This window comes from Vicia villosa, linkage group LG3 (genome assembly GCF_029867415.1).
Source record: "Vicia villosa cultivar HV-30 ecotype Madison, WI linkage group LG3, Vvil1.0, whole genome shotgun sequence".
In the NCBI taxonomy this organism is placed as follows: Eukaryota; Viridiplantae; Streptophyta; class Magnoliopsida; order Fabales; family Fabaceae; genus Vicia; species Vicia villosa.
Genome location: NC_081182.1, coordinates 165,256,567 through 165,275,454, shown reverse-complemented (window position 1 = coordinate 165,275,454; position 18,888 = coordinate 165,256,567).

Genomic DNA, 18,888 nt, shown 5'->3' with positions numbered 1-18,888 from the left:
CAATCCAATAAGAATACTCCTCCAAAGTGGGCATAAGCTGATAATCAGGAAAGGTGAAACAATGATAAACTGGGTCATTTTTATGAATGCATGAATGCATGGTGTGGACCTCCGTTTTTCCGGGCCATACCTCTGAGCGGGAGAGATACGTGAACTGACTCTTTTTTATCGCTTATGCTTTCGCATTTTTGAAAATTCACAGAGTCGCCACCGACCTTTTATTTTATCCAATTAAGGAAAGGTTTATAAAAGAAACAGAAAAAAGACCTTTAAGAAATTCTGGGTAAGGGGGAAGGTTATACAAAGGGAAGGTGTTAGCACCCTTTGTATCCATGGTTATCCATGGGCTCTTAAGTTTGCTTAGCTCACTTGTTTTTCGATTACTTTTCAATTGCTTTAGAATGCTCATATGTGGTTTCAAATACCTTTGTAAATTGAATTTTGTAATGATCCTTGTGCGGATGTATACAAAATGCTTGTTTATCTTTCGAAAGATGTTTTTGAAAAGAACGTTAACTTTGTAATGATCCGTATTTGGATGTATGCAAAGTATTGTCTTTTTGGAAAGTTTTGTTTTGAAAAACAACAGTGTATGAGAATTTTGTTTGTTTTGATTTGAGCAAGCAAACTAGGAGGTCTACCCTGAGTTGTAAGGTCTTTATCCTTATTTCCTTTAAAAATCTATCCTTTCACCGGATACAAACAAAAGGTTCGATTTTGTACTCGAAACAGTAGAATTTTGACTTTGATTTTGAAAAGAATGAGAAGGGATTACCTTAAGAGGTGCAAATGTGATTTGTGTTTGAATTCAGATATTTTATCTTTTGGAGTTAGTGATCTAACGGTTCAATTTTATCTTTGACATACACGCAGTTTATATTTGCTGGAAATTAAAATGCGGAAATGTAAAGTGCGGAAAGTAAATCTACGCTATTACATCGATTGTGCAGGAAATGTAAACTAGCCTATTTACATGAATTTGACATCCTATACATTTATCTAGGAATTTAAATTGCAAGAAAAATAAAAGGCATGTTTTTGGATTTTTTTTATGATTGATTTTAATTATAATTAATGCATGATTAATTAAATTAAAATGAAAAAAAAAGATGAAAATAGATTTAAACCTAGAAATTAAGTTTAAAATATGTACAAAATATTTATCAATTAATTTTAAAACAAAACTAATTTTTTTGGAATTTTTGAAATTGATTTGAAATTGATTAAGCTAATTAAAACATAATTATGCAAATAATTATACAAATAATTAAAACTTAGAGAGAAAATTATTCAAAATATGTACAAAATTAGTTTATAATATATAAACAATATTTTATATAAAGAACAATTTTTTTTATGATTTTTTGATTGGTTAGAATAATTAAAAAGCAAATATATAAATATATACTAATTAATTATGCAAAATATTGAAATTTTGAAGAAAAATAAAATATTTTTATTTCAGAAAATAATATATTATTTTAGAAGTCTAAAAATATTTTTTGTGTATTTTTTGGATTTTTAAAACTATTTTTAATTAATTTTGCAAAGAAAATTAAAATAAAATAGAAAATAAAAGGATACATGATCATGTGTGATTAATCTGAGAGTCCATGGTATGAGGATTCATTCTGAGGCGTTGGATGGTTCATTAAATGAGATCAGATGGTCCAGACATTGAGGCACGTGGTAAAAGTTACACCTGCAAAGCACAGAATCAGAGACAAATTCAAAAAAAACACGCGCGCGTCTGAACCAATGGGGGGGAGACACGTCTTCGTCTTCAACCTCCAGACAACACTTATAACAGCGCTTTTGTAAAAAAGCGCTATAATACATGATGCTTAAACCTGCAAAATAGCGAATAGGGTCAAACGTAAAAATAAATTTGGCGCGACCTATCAATTCAACTCGTCTGATCCATACGAACTCAATGGTACCACTTAGATCCTCTAATTTTGCCTATTTCAGAAAGCCCTAATTTTGAGATTATGAACCCTAGAATGGTAACTTCGTGTGTAAGCGTCTAAAACTCAATTAAAGTTCCAGAAATGATCTACACACCACACCAAGTTCAAATATATGTCTACATCGTGCTAGATATGCTTGTGTTATGAGATACAAGTCAGTTTTAGTTTGGACAAATCGTGACCTGTAGTGTTTGATTCAATGAGTTTCAAAGCTTGCAAATGATCTGGATAGGTTCAGTGAAGTTCAAGGAACGTGTTTGAGTGTTTATTTTGTATTGAAACTAACTTAAACTTAGAATTCGAATTTCAAAATTCTTTGAATATTTTAGGAGGTTACAAATGTATTACAAGCAAGAGTTTGATTCTGAATTCGTTCTCCCTTTATTGCTGAAGTATTGTAGCCTATATATAGGCATTGAAGTGCTTAGAATTGAAGCTAAGAAGCCTTTAGTTGCCTTTGTGGAATTCTTGATTTTTTTTATATTAAAAACCTTTGAATTGTTGACCAAGTCTTCTTCTCTTCAATGCTCTTGCCTTGCTCTTCAATTCTCTGCAGAAAATCAGAGATTCCTTGGGTGAGTCATGCTTAGATTGTAAGCTAACCATTATCCATTCATTTTTCCTTTTAATTTAATCTTAAAATAAGATAAAATTATGCCAAAAATGGATAAAAATGGTATGGGCCTTGTCTTGATCGTGGGAGGCCCATAATATTATGGAAATGATGTTTGAACCATGAAAACTTGGCCCCATTTGGAAAAAATACATTTTTGAGCAATGTTGATTTCATGCATTTTCCCAAAATTTAGCCAACTTCAACAAGGTGTAAATCCCTCAATTTTTGTCATATGAAGGAGATCTTGCACTTTTTGGAAACCTCAAAGAGTCCTCTAACCAATGTCTTTGGTCTCATGTCGAAATTATTTTTGATGCTCCTTGTGTGTCCTTTTGAAAAACGTGTCTTTTTGTTGACTTTGAAAATGACCTGTAATGTCTTTGGTCATATTTTTCAAATGGTGAATGCAATGACCATGGGATCAATTGCATTTGAAAGATAATTGAATTTCCTTCAAAATGAGCTTTGGTTTGAATTTTTTGGATGAAGGATGAGAGAGTTATGATCAGTCAAAGTTGAGTTGACTTTTCAGGCAAAAACCCTAATTTTGAATCTTAGGGTTTTGTTGATTTTTGATCTTTCCTTGATGAATTATGATCATCCAATGATCAAATGATGAATCCTTTGACAAAATATGGACTTTGACAAAAAATTTCATTTTTGACTGTCTGTTGACTTTTTTGGTCAAACGGGTCGTCTGTTGACTGTTTGAGCTGCTGACGGTGCGTCTGAGTGAATTGAAGTTTGAAAATTTGTATGATGGTACTTTGAGATATATGGATGTGCATGAAATCCATTTGAGGTCTCAAAAACTTGTTTCTCCTGTAAAAACAAGAAAACCGTAGTCAGGGACTGTTTGTGTAGGAGACAGTTAAGCGTACCTGATTTTTGTGCAGTGTTGAGTCTCTGCTAATCGCGTGATATTCAGAAGACTTCTAGAACAAAAATCTTGGAATTTTGAATTGTGAAAGATTGATTTGATTGATGGTACAAAACACTGAGAATTGTATTGCCAGCAGTTTGGCTGTCAATTGACTGTTCAGATATTGACGTAGCAGTTTAGAATGAAAAATCAACAGTCAAAGTTAATTTTCTTTTTTTGTTGTTTTTGTTTTATGTGAAAAATGAAAGTTTATTTACATGACTTGTTAAAAAAAAACAGACATAATAAATAACTAATATTTACTGTATGCGGGCAAAATTACCGATAATAACCCTGAAAACCATTTAATGCACAGAAAAATGAATATTTGACTGGCAGGAAACACACAAAATATTATCTGAGTAATTAAGCAATATTATGACAAATAGTACAACATTTATTACTGACAGTACAAATATTACATACTATATTGAACAGTACGAATAAACGGTACATTTAAAAAATAAGAAATACGGCAAATTTTAAGAATGACGATTGATAACCCATGCTACAAATAGTAACATGTAGATGATTGGGAGCATAAGCATCCCAGGTCCACAGTGTTCCGGGCTATGTAGACAGAAAAAAGACATGATCACCGTAGCAATGGTGATGATCATAAGAAAACACGTTTCCCACCGCTTCGCCATTTTGTCGGGGAAAAGGATGGATTATGAAGTAGAAATTTGAGAGATGAATTAGAATTTGATGTGAGATTTTTATGAAAAAATGAGAGGTATTTATAGAGTGGAAAGAAGGATAGAGACGTTGGGGAATGATGTGATTCCGTACAAAAGGAAAATTTGAGTGGAAGTAAGATTTGAAAGAAAGTGTATGATAGTGTTGGGAAAAAGAGAGATGTAGAGAATAAAGTTAGGATTTGATTTACAGTCTGAGTTTCCTGATTCTGCGCCTGAAAAAAGATTTAACTCTGTACCAATTGTGTCAGTACTATTTATCTGTAAATAAATAAATAGCATGTGTGAAGTAATAAACAGTATTTGGCGTTTGCGTAAGAATAAATTCAACTGCAAGCCAAATTACTGTATAAGAAAAATTCTAAAAACTAAGTATTTCATATGTCAGGATATTTGTTGAAATAAAAATCCATGATTATATGAGACTCTTAATTTTCAGATTGGAGTTTTCTTGAAAAAAAGATGCGGGCAAATTTTGGGGTATAACAGTTGCCCCTATTCAATCTTCTTAAACCTGAAGAGATTGTCTGAAATATGAAGGTAGAAGATGATTGAATATTTAGATGCCCTGAAAATTTGCACTTACTTTGATCAGAAGAGATGTTGGAAGTTGCATTTGAATGTCGTCTGCGAAATGTTGTTGGCAGATTGAAACATTACCTGAGATGGGCTTTCAGATGCCACCTGGTAAATGTGTTGATGGTTTGTTCATCAGAATGAATCTATTGATTATATCTTGATGAAGGATTTGAAAGTCTTTGTGTTGACTGTTTCGGAACCGTCCAAGGTTACCGCTTTAAGTCTAGGAGGATGATTGTTACGGAACTTGTCCAAAGTTTTTCCGCTTTAGATTTTGATCATTGTGGAACCGTCTGAGGTATCAGCTTTAGATCTTTGATGTTAGATCGTTCTTGAACCGTCTGAGGTATCGACTTTAGATCTGTGATGCTAGATCATTCTGGAACCGTCTGAGGTATCGACTTTAGATCTGCAATGTTAGATCGTTCTTGAACCATCTGAGGTATCAACTTTAGATATGTGATGCTAGATCGTTCTGGAACCGTCTGAGGTATCGAATTTAGATCTGCAATGTTAGATCGTTCTGGAACCGTCTGAGGTATCGACTTTAGATCTGCAATGTTAGATCGTTCTGGAACCGTCTGAGGTATCGACTTTGATCTGTGATGCTAGATCGTTCTGGAACCGTCTGAGGTATCGACTTTGATCTGCAATGTCTGTTTTTGAGTTGGTAAGTGATCAGAATGAATCTTCGGCTTGATTATATCTGAGAGAACCGTTCATGGAATTCAGGTGAACACTGCATGTGATTGAGAATATCCTTGTTGAAGATATCCGTCTACCTGAAAAATCAAGTTAGTGATATGCAATGTTTATGATGCATGTAAATGTGAGATATTCCCGGAGAAATATGCATGTGATGTTGTGTATGAATATGCGCATGATGCATGATGTATGATGTATGATGTATGATGTATGATGTATGATGTATGATGTATGATGTATGATGTATGATGTAGGACGTATGATGTATGAATGTGATGTCAAGCTTCTATTTGGGAAAATAAATTTCCGTCAGTCATCTGAATATGACTATATTGTGATTGTTGATGATCTTTTGTCTTGTTTGAGTACCCTCGGCTGGGGAAATTCTTTGAGAACCACGGTACTCTGTTGAAGGATCTTTGACTATCACTTGGGAATGAAAGGTAGCTGGAAGTTCTGATGCCCTTTCAAATGGGAATGAGGGAGATGTATAATCCTCCGATGCACTATCTGACCAAGTCCGGGTGAGGGGATCACACCTTCTGAAGATAGTAATCTGGAACAACCCTGCTGGGGTATAAGACTTCTTTTGAAGAGAAAATCTTTTTGAGGAATTTGCTGAGAAATGTTTCTCTTGGGGATTTTCTTCTGATGGAATGATGTCCAGATAATTGGGACATTTCCTGAATGCTATTCCTGTTTTTCCTGGTAAACATCAATCATATTCAAATGCACATGTTCATTCAAAATTATCATTGGGACGTTTACGTATTCAAAACAGAAAAAGTGAAAATAGTGATTTTTGAGCCTAAGCTGCATTGATTTTTGAAAAAGAGCCATGATAGGTTGATTAGCACAGGGAGACAACAATCCTAGAAGTAGGAAACTGTCATAAAGTTTTGGAAAATATTTATAAAGATAAATAGCTATGTGAAAACAATCCAGTCAAGTTTCAACTCTGCTATTGCCAATCTGTCTTCGAGCATCTCATCCCTCACTTGTTGGAAGAAAGTGTCTTTGAGGTGTTGAATCTTGATGGTGAGTAGGCAGTTGAACGGAACATAGTTGTATGCTTCATTCCCTAACTTTTGCCTAGGCTGCCCTTTCAGGTTTTCAGCCTACCGGGATAGTATTCGTTTAGTCTCTAATTTTTGCCTGGACCGCCCTTTCGGGTTTTCAATCCACCGAGACGCTCATTTTTTGCCTAAGTTGCCCTTTCAGGTTTTCAACTTAGCGAGCTGTTTTTTCTTTTTAAGCGAAGTACTTTTTGACTATGTCAGCATTCACAGGGTGTGGGAAATCCTCGCCATCCATGGTGGTAAGCAACATGGCTCCGCCGGAGAATATTTTCTTGATTATGAATGGTCCCTCGTAGGTGGGAGTCCATTTGCCTCTGGGATCACCTTGTGATAAGATGATGCGTTTGACAACCAAGCCACCAGTTTGGTATGCTTGACTTTTGACTTTTTTGTTGAAGGCTTTGATCATACGCTTTTGGTATAGTTGACCATGACAAATAGCTGCGAGCCTTTTCTCATCAATCAAGTTTATCTGGTCCAACCATGTTTGAATCCAATCGTCTTCGTCTAGATTGGCTTCTTTCATAATCCTTAGGGAAGGAATCTGAATTTCAATTGGAAGAACTGCCTCCATACCATAGACTAAGGAGAATGGAGTTGCCCCTGTTGAAGTACGCGCAGATGTGCGATAACCATGAAGAGCAAAAGGTAACATCTCATGCCAGTCTTTGTAGGTTACTGTCATTTTTTGTATGATTTTCTTGATGTTCTTGTTGGCAGCTTCCACCGCGCCGTTCATCTTTGGTCGATATGGAGAAGAATTATGATGTTTGATCTTGAACTGTGTGCAAAGTTCAGTAATCATTCTGTTGTTTAGATTTGTGCCATTGTCCGTGATAATCCGTTCAGGGATGCCGTACCGACAAATGAGATTGTATTTGATGAACCGGGCCACCACATTCTTGGTAACAGAAGCAAATGAAGCTGCTTCTACCCACTTTGTGAAGTAGTCAATAGCGACCAGGATAAAGCGATGTCCGTTGGAGGCAGTAGGTTTGATTTCTCCAATCATATCAATACCCCACATTGCAAAAGGCCAAGGAGCCGTCAGGACGTTTAATGGAACTGGAGGTACATGTACTTTGTCAGCGTATATTTGGCATTTGTGACATGTTCGGGAGTGATGATGGCAGTCTGTTTCCATGGTAGACCAGTAATAACCTGCTCTCAGGATCTTTTTAGCCATTGTATGTCCACTGGAATGAGTACCGAAGGCACCATTGTGTATTTCTTCCATGATCTGTTTTGCTTCCTTCTTGTTTACACAGCGAAGTAAAGTCGAGTCATGGTTGCGTTTGTATAAGGTTCCATTGCTTAGGAAGAATTTGGCAGCAAATCTCCTTAGAAACTTTCTGTCGTTAATGGATGCCCCTTCAGGGTACTCCTGAGCTTCGAGATATCTTTTTACTTCATGGAACCATGGTTTTTCCTCGGTCCCTTCGGTATTGATCTCATTGCAATAGGATGGTTCATCTTGCCTGTAAATGGTAATCATAGGCGCCTCGTTGTCCCACCTGACTTTGAACATGGATGACATGGTAGCTAAAGCATCAGCTAGTTGATTTTCCTCGCGTGGGATGTGTTCGAAAGTGATTTCTTCGAAGTAATGAATCAAACTCAGCACATATTCTTTGTAAGGAATTAGATTCGGGTGCTTCGTGTCCCATTCCCCTTTGACTTGGTAGATTACCAAGGCCGAGTCTCCGTAGACTTCCAGGAATTTGATTCTTAGATCGATTGCAGCTTTAAGACCCAGAATACATGCTTCGTATTCGGCTATATTGTTAGTGCATTTGAAGCATAACCTGGCAGTGAATGGTGTATGACCTCCTGCGGGGGAAATGATCACAGCTCCGATGCCATTGCCAAGTGCATTAGAAGCTCCGTCAAAAACCATAGTCCACCGGGATCCTGGCTCGGGTCCTTCTTTTGGTCCTGGTTGTTTGTAGTCATTGACTAGCATAATGTCTTCGTCTGGGAAGTCAAAGTTCAATGCTTGATAATCATCCACTGCTTGATGAGCCAGATGATCAGCTACCACACTTCCTTTGATTGCTTTTTGTGAAGTGTATTGAATGTCATATTCTGTTAAGATCATTTGCCATCTCGCTATTCTTCTAGAGAGAGCAGGTTTTTCGAACACGTATTTGTTGGGATCCATCTTGGAGATTAGGAAAGTGGTGTGATTTAGCATGTACTGTCTTAGTCGGCGAGCCGCCCAAGCTAAGGCACAACAAGTTTTTTCGAGTAGTGAGTATCTTGTTTCACTCGGTAAACTTTTTGCTAAGATAGTAGATTGCGTGCTCCTTTCGGCCGGATTCGTCATGTTGTCCTAGTACACACTCCATTGAGTCTTCTAACACAGTTAGGTACATTATCAGAGGTCTGCCTTCCACAGGTGGCAACAAGATTGGAGGTTTTTGGAGATATTCTTTGATTTTGTCAAAGGCTAACTGGCATTTGTCATTCCACCTTTCCACTTGATCTTTCTTCAACAGTTTGAAGATCGGCACACAAGTAGTAGTCATGTGGGCAATAAATCGGGCAATGTAATTTAGACGTCCCAAGAATCCTCTGACTTGTTTCTCGGTACGAGGTATAGGCATTTCTTGAATGGCTTTAACCTTGGAGGGATCAACCTCAATACCTTTGCTGCTGACGATGAAACCTAAGAGTTTGCCGGATCTTACTCCAAAGGTACACTTATTTGGGTTCAGTCGCAACTTGTATTTCTTGAGTCTGTCGAACAACTTGTGTAAATGACCCAGATGTTCTTCCTCGGTGTTGGATTTTGCAATCATGTCATCGACATACACCTCTATTTCTTGATGAATCATATCATGAAATAGCGCTACCATTGCACGTTGATAGGTTGCTTCTGCGTTTTTCAGACCAAAGGGCATTACTTTGTAACAAAAGGTTCCCCAGGGTGTTGTGAAGGTTGTTTTTTTCCATGTCTTCGGGTGCCATCTTGATTTGATTGTACCCTGAGAATCCGTCCATAAAGGAGAATACCTGGCATTGTGCGGTATTGTCAACCAGTACATCGATGTGTGGTAAAGGGAAATCATCTTTGGGGCTTGCCCGGTTCAGATCTCTGTAGTCCACGCACATTCTGACTTTCCCATCTTTTTTAGGTACAGGCACGATGTTAGCTATCCAAGGAGGATAACTTACAACTTTTAGGAATCAGGCATTGAACTGTTTTTCAACCTCGTCTTTGATCTTTTTTGACATATCAGGCCTACTCCTTCGTAGTTTCTGTTTGACTGGAATGCTACCTTCTTTGATTGGCAGGCGATGAACTACAATGTCTGTGTCAAGGCCTGGCATATCTTCATAGGACCAGGCGAATATCTCGACGTAGTCTCGCAGCATTTGAATCAGTCTTTGCTTGATGCTGTGTTCTAAATCAGCCCCTATTTTGACTTCTTTCTTTTCTTCGTTGCTGCCCAAGTTGATGACCTCAATTGGCTCCTCGTGAGGCTGTATGGCCTTGTCTTCTTGTTCTAGCAGCCTTGCAATTTCTCTTGGCACTTCACAATCTTCCTCACTTTCGTCCTCAGTTTGGTAGATCGGACTTTCAAAGTCATGACGGGCAATAGTAGAATCGTTGTTGACTGGATCCAGAGTGTATGTGAATCTGCATGTTAGTTATGTGAGTGTGTGTGAAGAAAAACATAGCTATTTGAAAGCGAAGAAAGAAAGAAAAAGGATCAAAAAATTTAAATATGCAAGCGTCCCATGATTTTATTGAATGCACATGATCATGATATGATATGCCCTTATAGAAGGACCAGTGTGCTAAGGCACACGGCTCTCAAGCTCATGGTTCGATTGTTCAGGAACCATTTTTATCTTTGCACAATATACACAAAGAAAACAGGAAATGGCATTTACTCCTGGTCAAAGGAGATCACATCCTCAGCTTTCCAGTTGTTCAATCCACTGTTGTGAGCAGGGAGTACCCAGCTGTTCCAGTTGCAGTTGTCTTCTTCATCTTCCACAACATTGATTTCATTAGTGGGATAAGGGATATACTCTGCTGGATACGAGAGCCCAGGCTGAGATATCTCTGTTGGCTGAGCGAGATGCTCGATAAGGCCGTCCCATGCAGTCGGGATGATGTTTTGAATAGAGAATTGTGCATCCTGATGAGGAGTGTATTCTGACAGAAAGCAACCTTCGTTATTTGGTATTTTCTTGGCTTCTTCAAAAGCGAAATTGTCATCGTAATGTTCATCCCATCCAGTTGGGACAATGTCCTTCATAGCAATTTGTGAGCTTGGAGGAGCGGAATATTTCACCATATAGTCATATTTGCCGCTGGGTTCTCCTAGCGTGTCCCATACTTCTTTGGGTGTATTTTGATATTGCTCAGTGACGGGACTTGTGAAACTTTTGTCATTTCCAATTTGATCACCCCATCCAGTCGGGGTAATGTCTTCCATAGCAATATAAGAATTCTGAGGTGCGGTATACTGATAATTATACCCGCCATTTGGTTCTCCCACAGCATCCCACATTCCCATGGAAATGGGTGGAATCTCATCTGGATATGGCTGAATGATATGGTTCAAGAACACTCCTTCATCTTCAATAGCGTTTACTTCTTGGCTGACGAAGTGTGACATTAATCCTCCAGAACGAGGACTTTGACTATTCTTTTGATTTCCACTATCATAGCCCAGGCCTAGCTTGTCAGACTTGTAGGGTATATCGGGAAGCTGTCCCCATACTGTGCAATCACCCTGTTCAATCATGGCTTTGGCATCTTTGAGAGAAGCCATAGTTGTAGTTGGAGTAGCAGGAATATGCTTGGTGGTAGAGACATCTGGGGAGACCACCTCAAATGATTGGCATGGAGTTTCGATGAATTCGTCCTCCAACTCAACATATTTGGAATTGCTTAGGTGACTAACCACATATTCCTCTTCGCCATAGACTGTGACAATCTTTCCTTTTACTGGATATTTTAACTTCTGATGCAGGGTAGAAGTTACAGCGTTTGCCCCATGTATCCAAGGACGTCCAAGTAAACAGGAGTAGGCTGGGTGAATTTCCATTACGTAAAAGATAGAATCAAAGATCTGAGAACCCACTCTGATTGGGAGATTCACTTTTCCGTATACCGTTCTTGTTGACCCGTCAAAGGCTCTTACCACAACATCACTTGGTTGTAACACAATTCCTTCGAAGTCAAGCTTTTCTAGTACTGTTTTCGGCAACACGTTCAAAGAAGAACCGTTATCTACTAGCACATGAGATAAAGTGGTGCCATTACATTCAATGGAGATATGTAGGGCTTTGTTGTGATTTTTTCCAGCAGGGGTTAGATCCACATCAGAGAAACCGAGACCATTACTCACGGTTAGATTGGCAACACAATTCTCAAATTGGTCGACTGAGATCTCTTGGGGCACATGCGCAGCTTTAAGGAACTTCATCAGAGCTTTGGCATGGGCTTCTGAATATTTTAGCAGGGATAGCATTGAGATTTTTGAAGCGGTGTGCCCCAGTTGCTCAACAATATTGTAATCACTCTTGCAGATGATTTTCAATATTTCCTCCATTTCTTGCTTTGATGGATCCTCAGCAGTGATCTCCACCGGGGTTTGAACTTGTTCAACTTGTGGCTCTTTTCCGCGAGCGTTGTTATCTTGATTAGGAACTGGGACTCGGACTGGACCAGCAGCAACATTTGGAGAAATTTCTGGTGAAAAGATTCTTCCACTTCTCGTGATCTTGCTGGTACCCACAATATTACCCACAGTTGGAGTAGTTAACTTTGCGGCCTCTTCAGTCGAGGTACCCTGCTTAACTTCATGAACGTAAACATTAGTGTCGTATCCCCATGGGATAGCTTTGTCTGAGGACTATGGAAATGGAGTTGGACTAGCAATGACTGCTGATGCCACTTTGAGTGTAGCAGAAATTTTGAATGGAGCCTTGGCAGAGATTTTGAATGGTAAGCTGGAGATCACTGAGGCATCCTCTATTCTCATCCCGTTTGCAAAGACTTCGCACAGCACGTCCATAGAAGGGAGCCTCTCAAACATAATGATACGGCGATCCATCCATTTTTGAATTCCCATCCTCAGATTTTCACAACCATTGGGCAGGCAGGAGCAGTAAAAGCAGTCAGGGTCACATCCTGGGAAGTAACCAGCTCGGATTAGCTTTCCTTTGACTTCGCAGAGTGGAGTTGATAATTCGTTCACATCATAGATGTAAACAGTGTCCAGGATAGCGTTAACAGTTTTGTCATGCTTTAGCATAGGTGCAGTGATGACATTTGGAGTTTCTGGAGGATCGAACTCAATTTCCCCAGCATCTATCATATCTTGTATTTTATTTTTCAAGGCCCAGCAGTGATCTGCGTCATGTCCTGGACAGTTTGAGTGATAGGCACATGTTGCATCAGGGCGATAATTCGGAGAGGAAGTGTTGACATTCTTTGGAGGACCTTTTAATGTGATCAGATCTGCTTTTAGCAAGTGCTGCAATGCCTGAGAGATTGGCATGTTGATTCTGGTGAAATTTCTTCTTGGTGCATCTGGTCGATGCGTATATTTTGGCTGTTGATCTTTTTGAGGTGCAGATGCGGAGATCAGAACTGCCCCTACAGATTGATGCTGCTCACTTTTGCGACTTTTCTGAATTTGTGTTGCATTGACCTCATTTCTCCCGCTGATGGGCCTTTTTGTAGTACCAGAGGAGGAACTTATTTGAATTTTTCCATTTTGAATGCCACTTTCGACACGTTCTCCGGTCAGTATCAGGTCAGTGAAACCTGATGATGAGCTTCCCAGCAAATGGCTATAGAATGGGCCAGTTAAAGTGCCCATGAACATGTCGACTAGTTCGCGATCAGATAAGGGTGGTTGAACCCTTCCAGCCATATCTCTCCACTTTTGTGCATATCCTTTGAAACTTTCTTTTGGTCCCATAGACATGCCCCTTAGTTGAGTATGGGTTGGCGCAAGATCAGCATTGTATTGGTACTGTTTGTAAAAAGCAGCAGCTAATTCTTCCCAAGTATGAACCTTGGTATTTTCCAGCTGGTAGTACCACTCGAGTTGTGTACCCGACAGACTTTCTTGGAAGAAGTGAATCCACAATTTGTTATCTGTTGTATGAGGTTGTATCTTCCTCACATAGGATCTCAGATGTAGTTTCGGGCAAGAAACTCCATCATATTTTGCAAAGACAGGAACTTTGAATTTTGGAGGGATAACAACATCCGAGATGAGCCCCAGATCATTGAAATCTAAGCCAGGTACTTTTTGTATCTCCATAGCTTTCATACGGTCTTCCAGCTGTTGGTATTTGTCATCATCCGGTTCGTCCCCAGAATGATCATCTTCTTCATTTGAAGAGAGAGAGGGTTTAGCAGAACCCTGGTTGCTTTGATTGTCTTCTTGTTCATCATCACCGACTGTTTCAGGGATCGGTGGCTTTTTGAACTTTTTGACTGGAATTTTGATCTTCCTTTTCAGGTGACTCACGCCTACAGATCCTTTGGGCTTCTTTTTCTTCTTGATTATCAGGGCTTTCAGTTCTTGTTGCCCCTTTGCCAGTTCCAGAATTGCCACTTGAACTTGAGCATTCTGTGCTTCGAGATTCTTGATGCTTGTCTCAGATTCCATCTCTTCTGACTGAAATAAACAGCGAGGAGATGAGAAATCCGTCATGAGAACCTGTTACGCAATGTGTATGACTGGATGCAATGTATATGAATGAAATGTTATGCAATGTATATGAATGCAATGTATGCAATGCATGAAATGAAATGTGTGTGCAATGTTTCAAGGATCTTAGAGTTTAGATTTGTTAAAGAAGAAACAAACGTTAGTTAATCAATTTATTCTTTTTTCTTTGCCTCATTTGGGCTTACAAGACAGAAATAAAATAAATGATCCTTCAGGTCTCCCTTGGACGCTTTCTCTTTGCCCCCAGGAATGTGTTGATCTGCTGTTCTTCTTGAAGCTGTCCGGTGAGCTCCAATATCCTTCTCTCATAGTCCTGACAGTGTGCTTTGAAGGTGTCTCTTTCCTCTTTGAGTTGAACCCAAGATTTTTGCAACTCTTCTAGGTCAGTTGGCATATCCGGGTGCAGAATAACTTGAGGTTCGTATCCTTCGACCTCTGGTTCAATAGTCACTGGTAGAATAGCGGGATATGGCATAATGAGTTTCTGAGCATGAGTGCGGACCCATCTGAGGTAAGGTTCCATAGGGATAGAATTCCATTGCCCCAAAGTTTTGCTTTCTATTCTATAGACACTGTCCCATGCCCGTATGAACCTTCGTCGGTGTCTATGAGAATCATTCTTGTAATCAAACACAATGCCACGGATAATCATGTCATGAGGACCGTTGCTCCTTGAATATCCGAATTGGCGTAGAGCTAAAGAGGGATTGTAAGTGATGCCTCCTTTGATGCCAAGGAGTGGCACATTAGGGTACTCTCCACAATGATCAATGATAGTAATGTCTCTTTGAAAGAAGTTGTTCCACCGGATATCTGAATGAGACAAAGACATAATCCTGCGAGACCATTGCATTCTTTGTTCATTTCTCAACACTGATCGGGGAAGATGAAATGTAAACCATCTAGCCAGTAGTGGTATACAGCACATGAGAGTTCCTCGTTTCTTCATGGTACGAGTGTGTAGAGAATGTAGAATGTCTCCCAGCAATGTTGGTACCGGGTTACGAATTAGGAAAAGGTTGATGATGTGTACACTTATGAACTGATCGGGATTTGGGAATAAAACCAACACATAGATCAAAAGTGCCATAACTTCCTCAAAAGCTGGATAACTTTTGTTTTCTAGCAGTAGTCGAGCCTTTTCCAACAAGAACTTGGCAAGCAAACCCTTAACTCCACTCTTTGTTTCCTAATTGGACTCGATTTCTGATTTTCGCAAATGTAAAGCAGCAGCAATGACCTCAGGTTTTGGAATCCTTTCTAAACCAGTGAAAGGTAATTGATTTTGAACAGGCAATCCAATTAGTTCAGAGAATTCTTCCAAAGTGGGTACCAACTGGTAATCAGGAAAGGTAAAGCAATGATGTTCAGGGTCAAAGAACTGGAACAGGACCCGTATCATGTCTTCTTCAAATTTTGAGGTAACCAAATGGAGTAAGTGACCATGCCTTTCGGTGAATTGAACATTCCTGGGGAATTCTGACACTAAGTATTTTAGTTCAGATGGTACCGTTGAGATGTTGATTCGGATGTAATCTCGGGTGGCGGGAGCCATTACCTGCAAAAACAAAGGTAAACTCTTTGATCCTTGAAGTTTTTTGTGAGAAAATGATATGCTTATGATGCAAACATGTGGCACACAAAAACAAAACAAACAATAGCCTTAGGTTTAAAGGCTTGCATGGAGCTGATAGGTGATACCCTCCCCACTGAAGTTGAGTTGGTTAAAACCTGTCCTAGAATAGTATTCGGGTTCTATGATCCTTGGAAGTAACATCTCAATACGGCGCTCGAGCGGCCGATCAAAATATTCCTCGAGGATAACTAACTTTGATCAATTTCAAAGCTAGCCACTTAATAGGCCACAAGTCAAGTTCAACTAAATAGGTTCTAAGACAAATTAGTGTTTAATGACATTTCGGAAACCTAATATACTCCTTGATCGTTTTATGAATGCATGAATGCATGGTGTGGACCTCCGTTTTTCCGGGCCATACCTCTGAGCGGGAGAGATACGTGAACTGACTCTTTTTTATCGCTTATGCTTTCGCATTTTTTAAAATTCACAGAGTCGCCACCGACCTTTTATTTTATCCAATTAAGGAAAGGTTTATAAAAGAAACAGAAAAAAGACCTTTAAGAAATTCTGGGTAAGGGGGTAGGTTATACAAAGGGAAGGTGTTAGCACCCTTTGTATCCATGGTTATCCATGGGCTCTTAAGTTTGCTTAGCTCACTTGTTTTTCGATTACTTTTCAATTGCTTTAGAATGCTCATATGTGGTTTCAAATACCTTTGTAAATTGAATTTTGTAATGATCCTTGTGCGGATGTATACAAAATGCTTGTTTATCTTTCGAAAGATGTTTTTGAAAAGAACGTTAACTTTGTAATGATCCGTATTTGGATGTATGCAAAGTATTGTCTTTTTGGAAAGTTTTGTTTTGAAAAACAACAGTGTATGAGAATTTTGTTTGTTTTGATTTGAGCAAGCAAACTAGGAGGTCTACCCTGAGTTGTAAGGTCTTTATCCTTATTTCCTTTAAAAATCTATCCTTTCACCGGATACAAACAAAAGGTTCGATTTTGTACTCGAAACAGTAGAATTTTGACTTTGATTTTGAAAAGAATGAGAAGGGATTACCTTAAGAGGTGCAAATGCGATTTGTGTTTGAATTCAGATATTTTATCTTTTGGAGTTAGTGATCTAACGGTTCAATTTTATCTTTGACATACACGCAGTTTATATTTGCTGGAAATTAAAATGCGGAAATGTAAAGTGCGGAAAGTAAATCTACGCTATTACATCGATTGTGCAGGAAATGTAAACTAGCCTATTTACATGAATTTGACATCCTATACATTTATCTAGGAATTTAAATTGCAAGAAAAATAAAAGGCATGTTTTTGGATTTTTTTTATGATTGATTTTAATTATAATTAATGCATGATTAATTAAATTAAAATGAAAAAAAAAGATGAAAATAGATTTAAACCTAGAAATTAAGTTTAAAATATGTACAAAATATTTATCAATTAATTTTAAAACAAAACTAATTTTTTAGGAATTTTTGAAATTGATTTGAAATTGATTAAGCTAATTAAAACATAATTATGCAAATAATTATACAAATAATTAAAACTTAGAGAGAAAATTATTCAAAATATGTACAAAATTATTTTATAATATATAAACAATATTTTATATAAAGAACAATTTTTTTTATGATTTTTTGATTGGTTAGAATAATTAAAAAGCAAATATATAAATATATACTAATTAATTATGCAAAATATTGAAATTTTGAAGAAAAATAAAATATTTTTATTTCAGAAAATAATATATTATTTTAGAAGTCTAAAAATATTTTTTGTGTATTTTTTGGATTTTTAAAACTATTTTTAATTAATTTTGCAAAGAAAATTAAAATAAAATAGAAAATAAAAGGATACATGATCATGTGTGATTAATCTGAGAGTCCATGGTATGAGGATTCATTCTGAGGCGTTGGATGGTTCATTAAATGAGATCAGATGGTCCAGACATTGAGGCACGTGGTAAAAGTTACACCTGCAAAGCACAGAATCAGAGACAAATTCAAAAAAAACACACGCGCGTCTGAACCAATGGGGGGGAGACACGTCTTCGTCTTCAACCTCCAGACAACACTTATAACAGCGCTTTTGTAAAAAAGCGCTATAATACATGATGCTTAAACCTGCAAAATAGCGAATAGGGTCAAACGTAAAAATAAATTTGGCGCGACCTATCCATTCAACTCGTCTGATCCATACGAACTCAATGGTACCACTTAGATCCTCTAATTTTGCCTATTTCAGAAAGCCCTAATTTTGAGATTATGAACCCTAGAATGGTAACTTCGTGTGTAAGCGTCTAAAACTCAATTAAAGTTCCAGAAATGATCTACACACCACACCAAGTTCAAATATATGTCTACATCGTGCTAGATATGCTTGTGTTATGAGATACAAGTCAGTTTTAGTTTGGACAAATCGTGACCTGTAGGGTTTGATTCAATGAGTTTCAAAGCTTGCAAATGATCTGGATAGGTTCAGTGAAGTTCAAGGAACGTGTTTGAGTGTTTATTTTGTATTGAAACTAACTTAAACTTAGAATTCGAATTTCAAAATTCTTTGAATATTTTAGGAGGTTACAAATGTATTACAAGCAAGAGTTTGATTCTAAATTCGTTCTCCCTTTATTGCTGAAGTATTGTAGCCTATATATAGGCATTGAAGTGCTTAGAATTGAAGCTAAGAAGCCTTTAGTTGCCTTTGTGGAATTCTTGATTTTTTTTATATTAAAAACCTTTGAATTGTTGACCAAGTCTTCTTCTCTTCAATGCTCTTGCCTTGCTCTTCAATTCTCTGCAGAAAATCAGAGATTCCTTGGGTGAGTCATGCTTAGATTGTAAGCTAACCATTATCCATTCATTTTTCCTTTTAATTTAATCTTAAAATAAGATAAAATTATGCCAAAAATGGATAAAAATGGTATGGGCCTTGTCTTGGTCGTGGGAGGCCCATAATATTATGGAAATGATGTTTGAACCATGAAAACTTGGCCCCATTTGGAAAAAATACATTT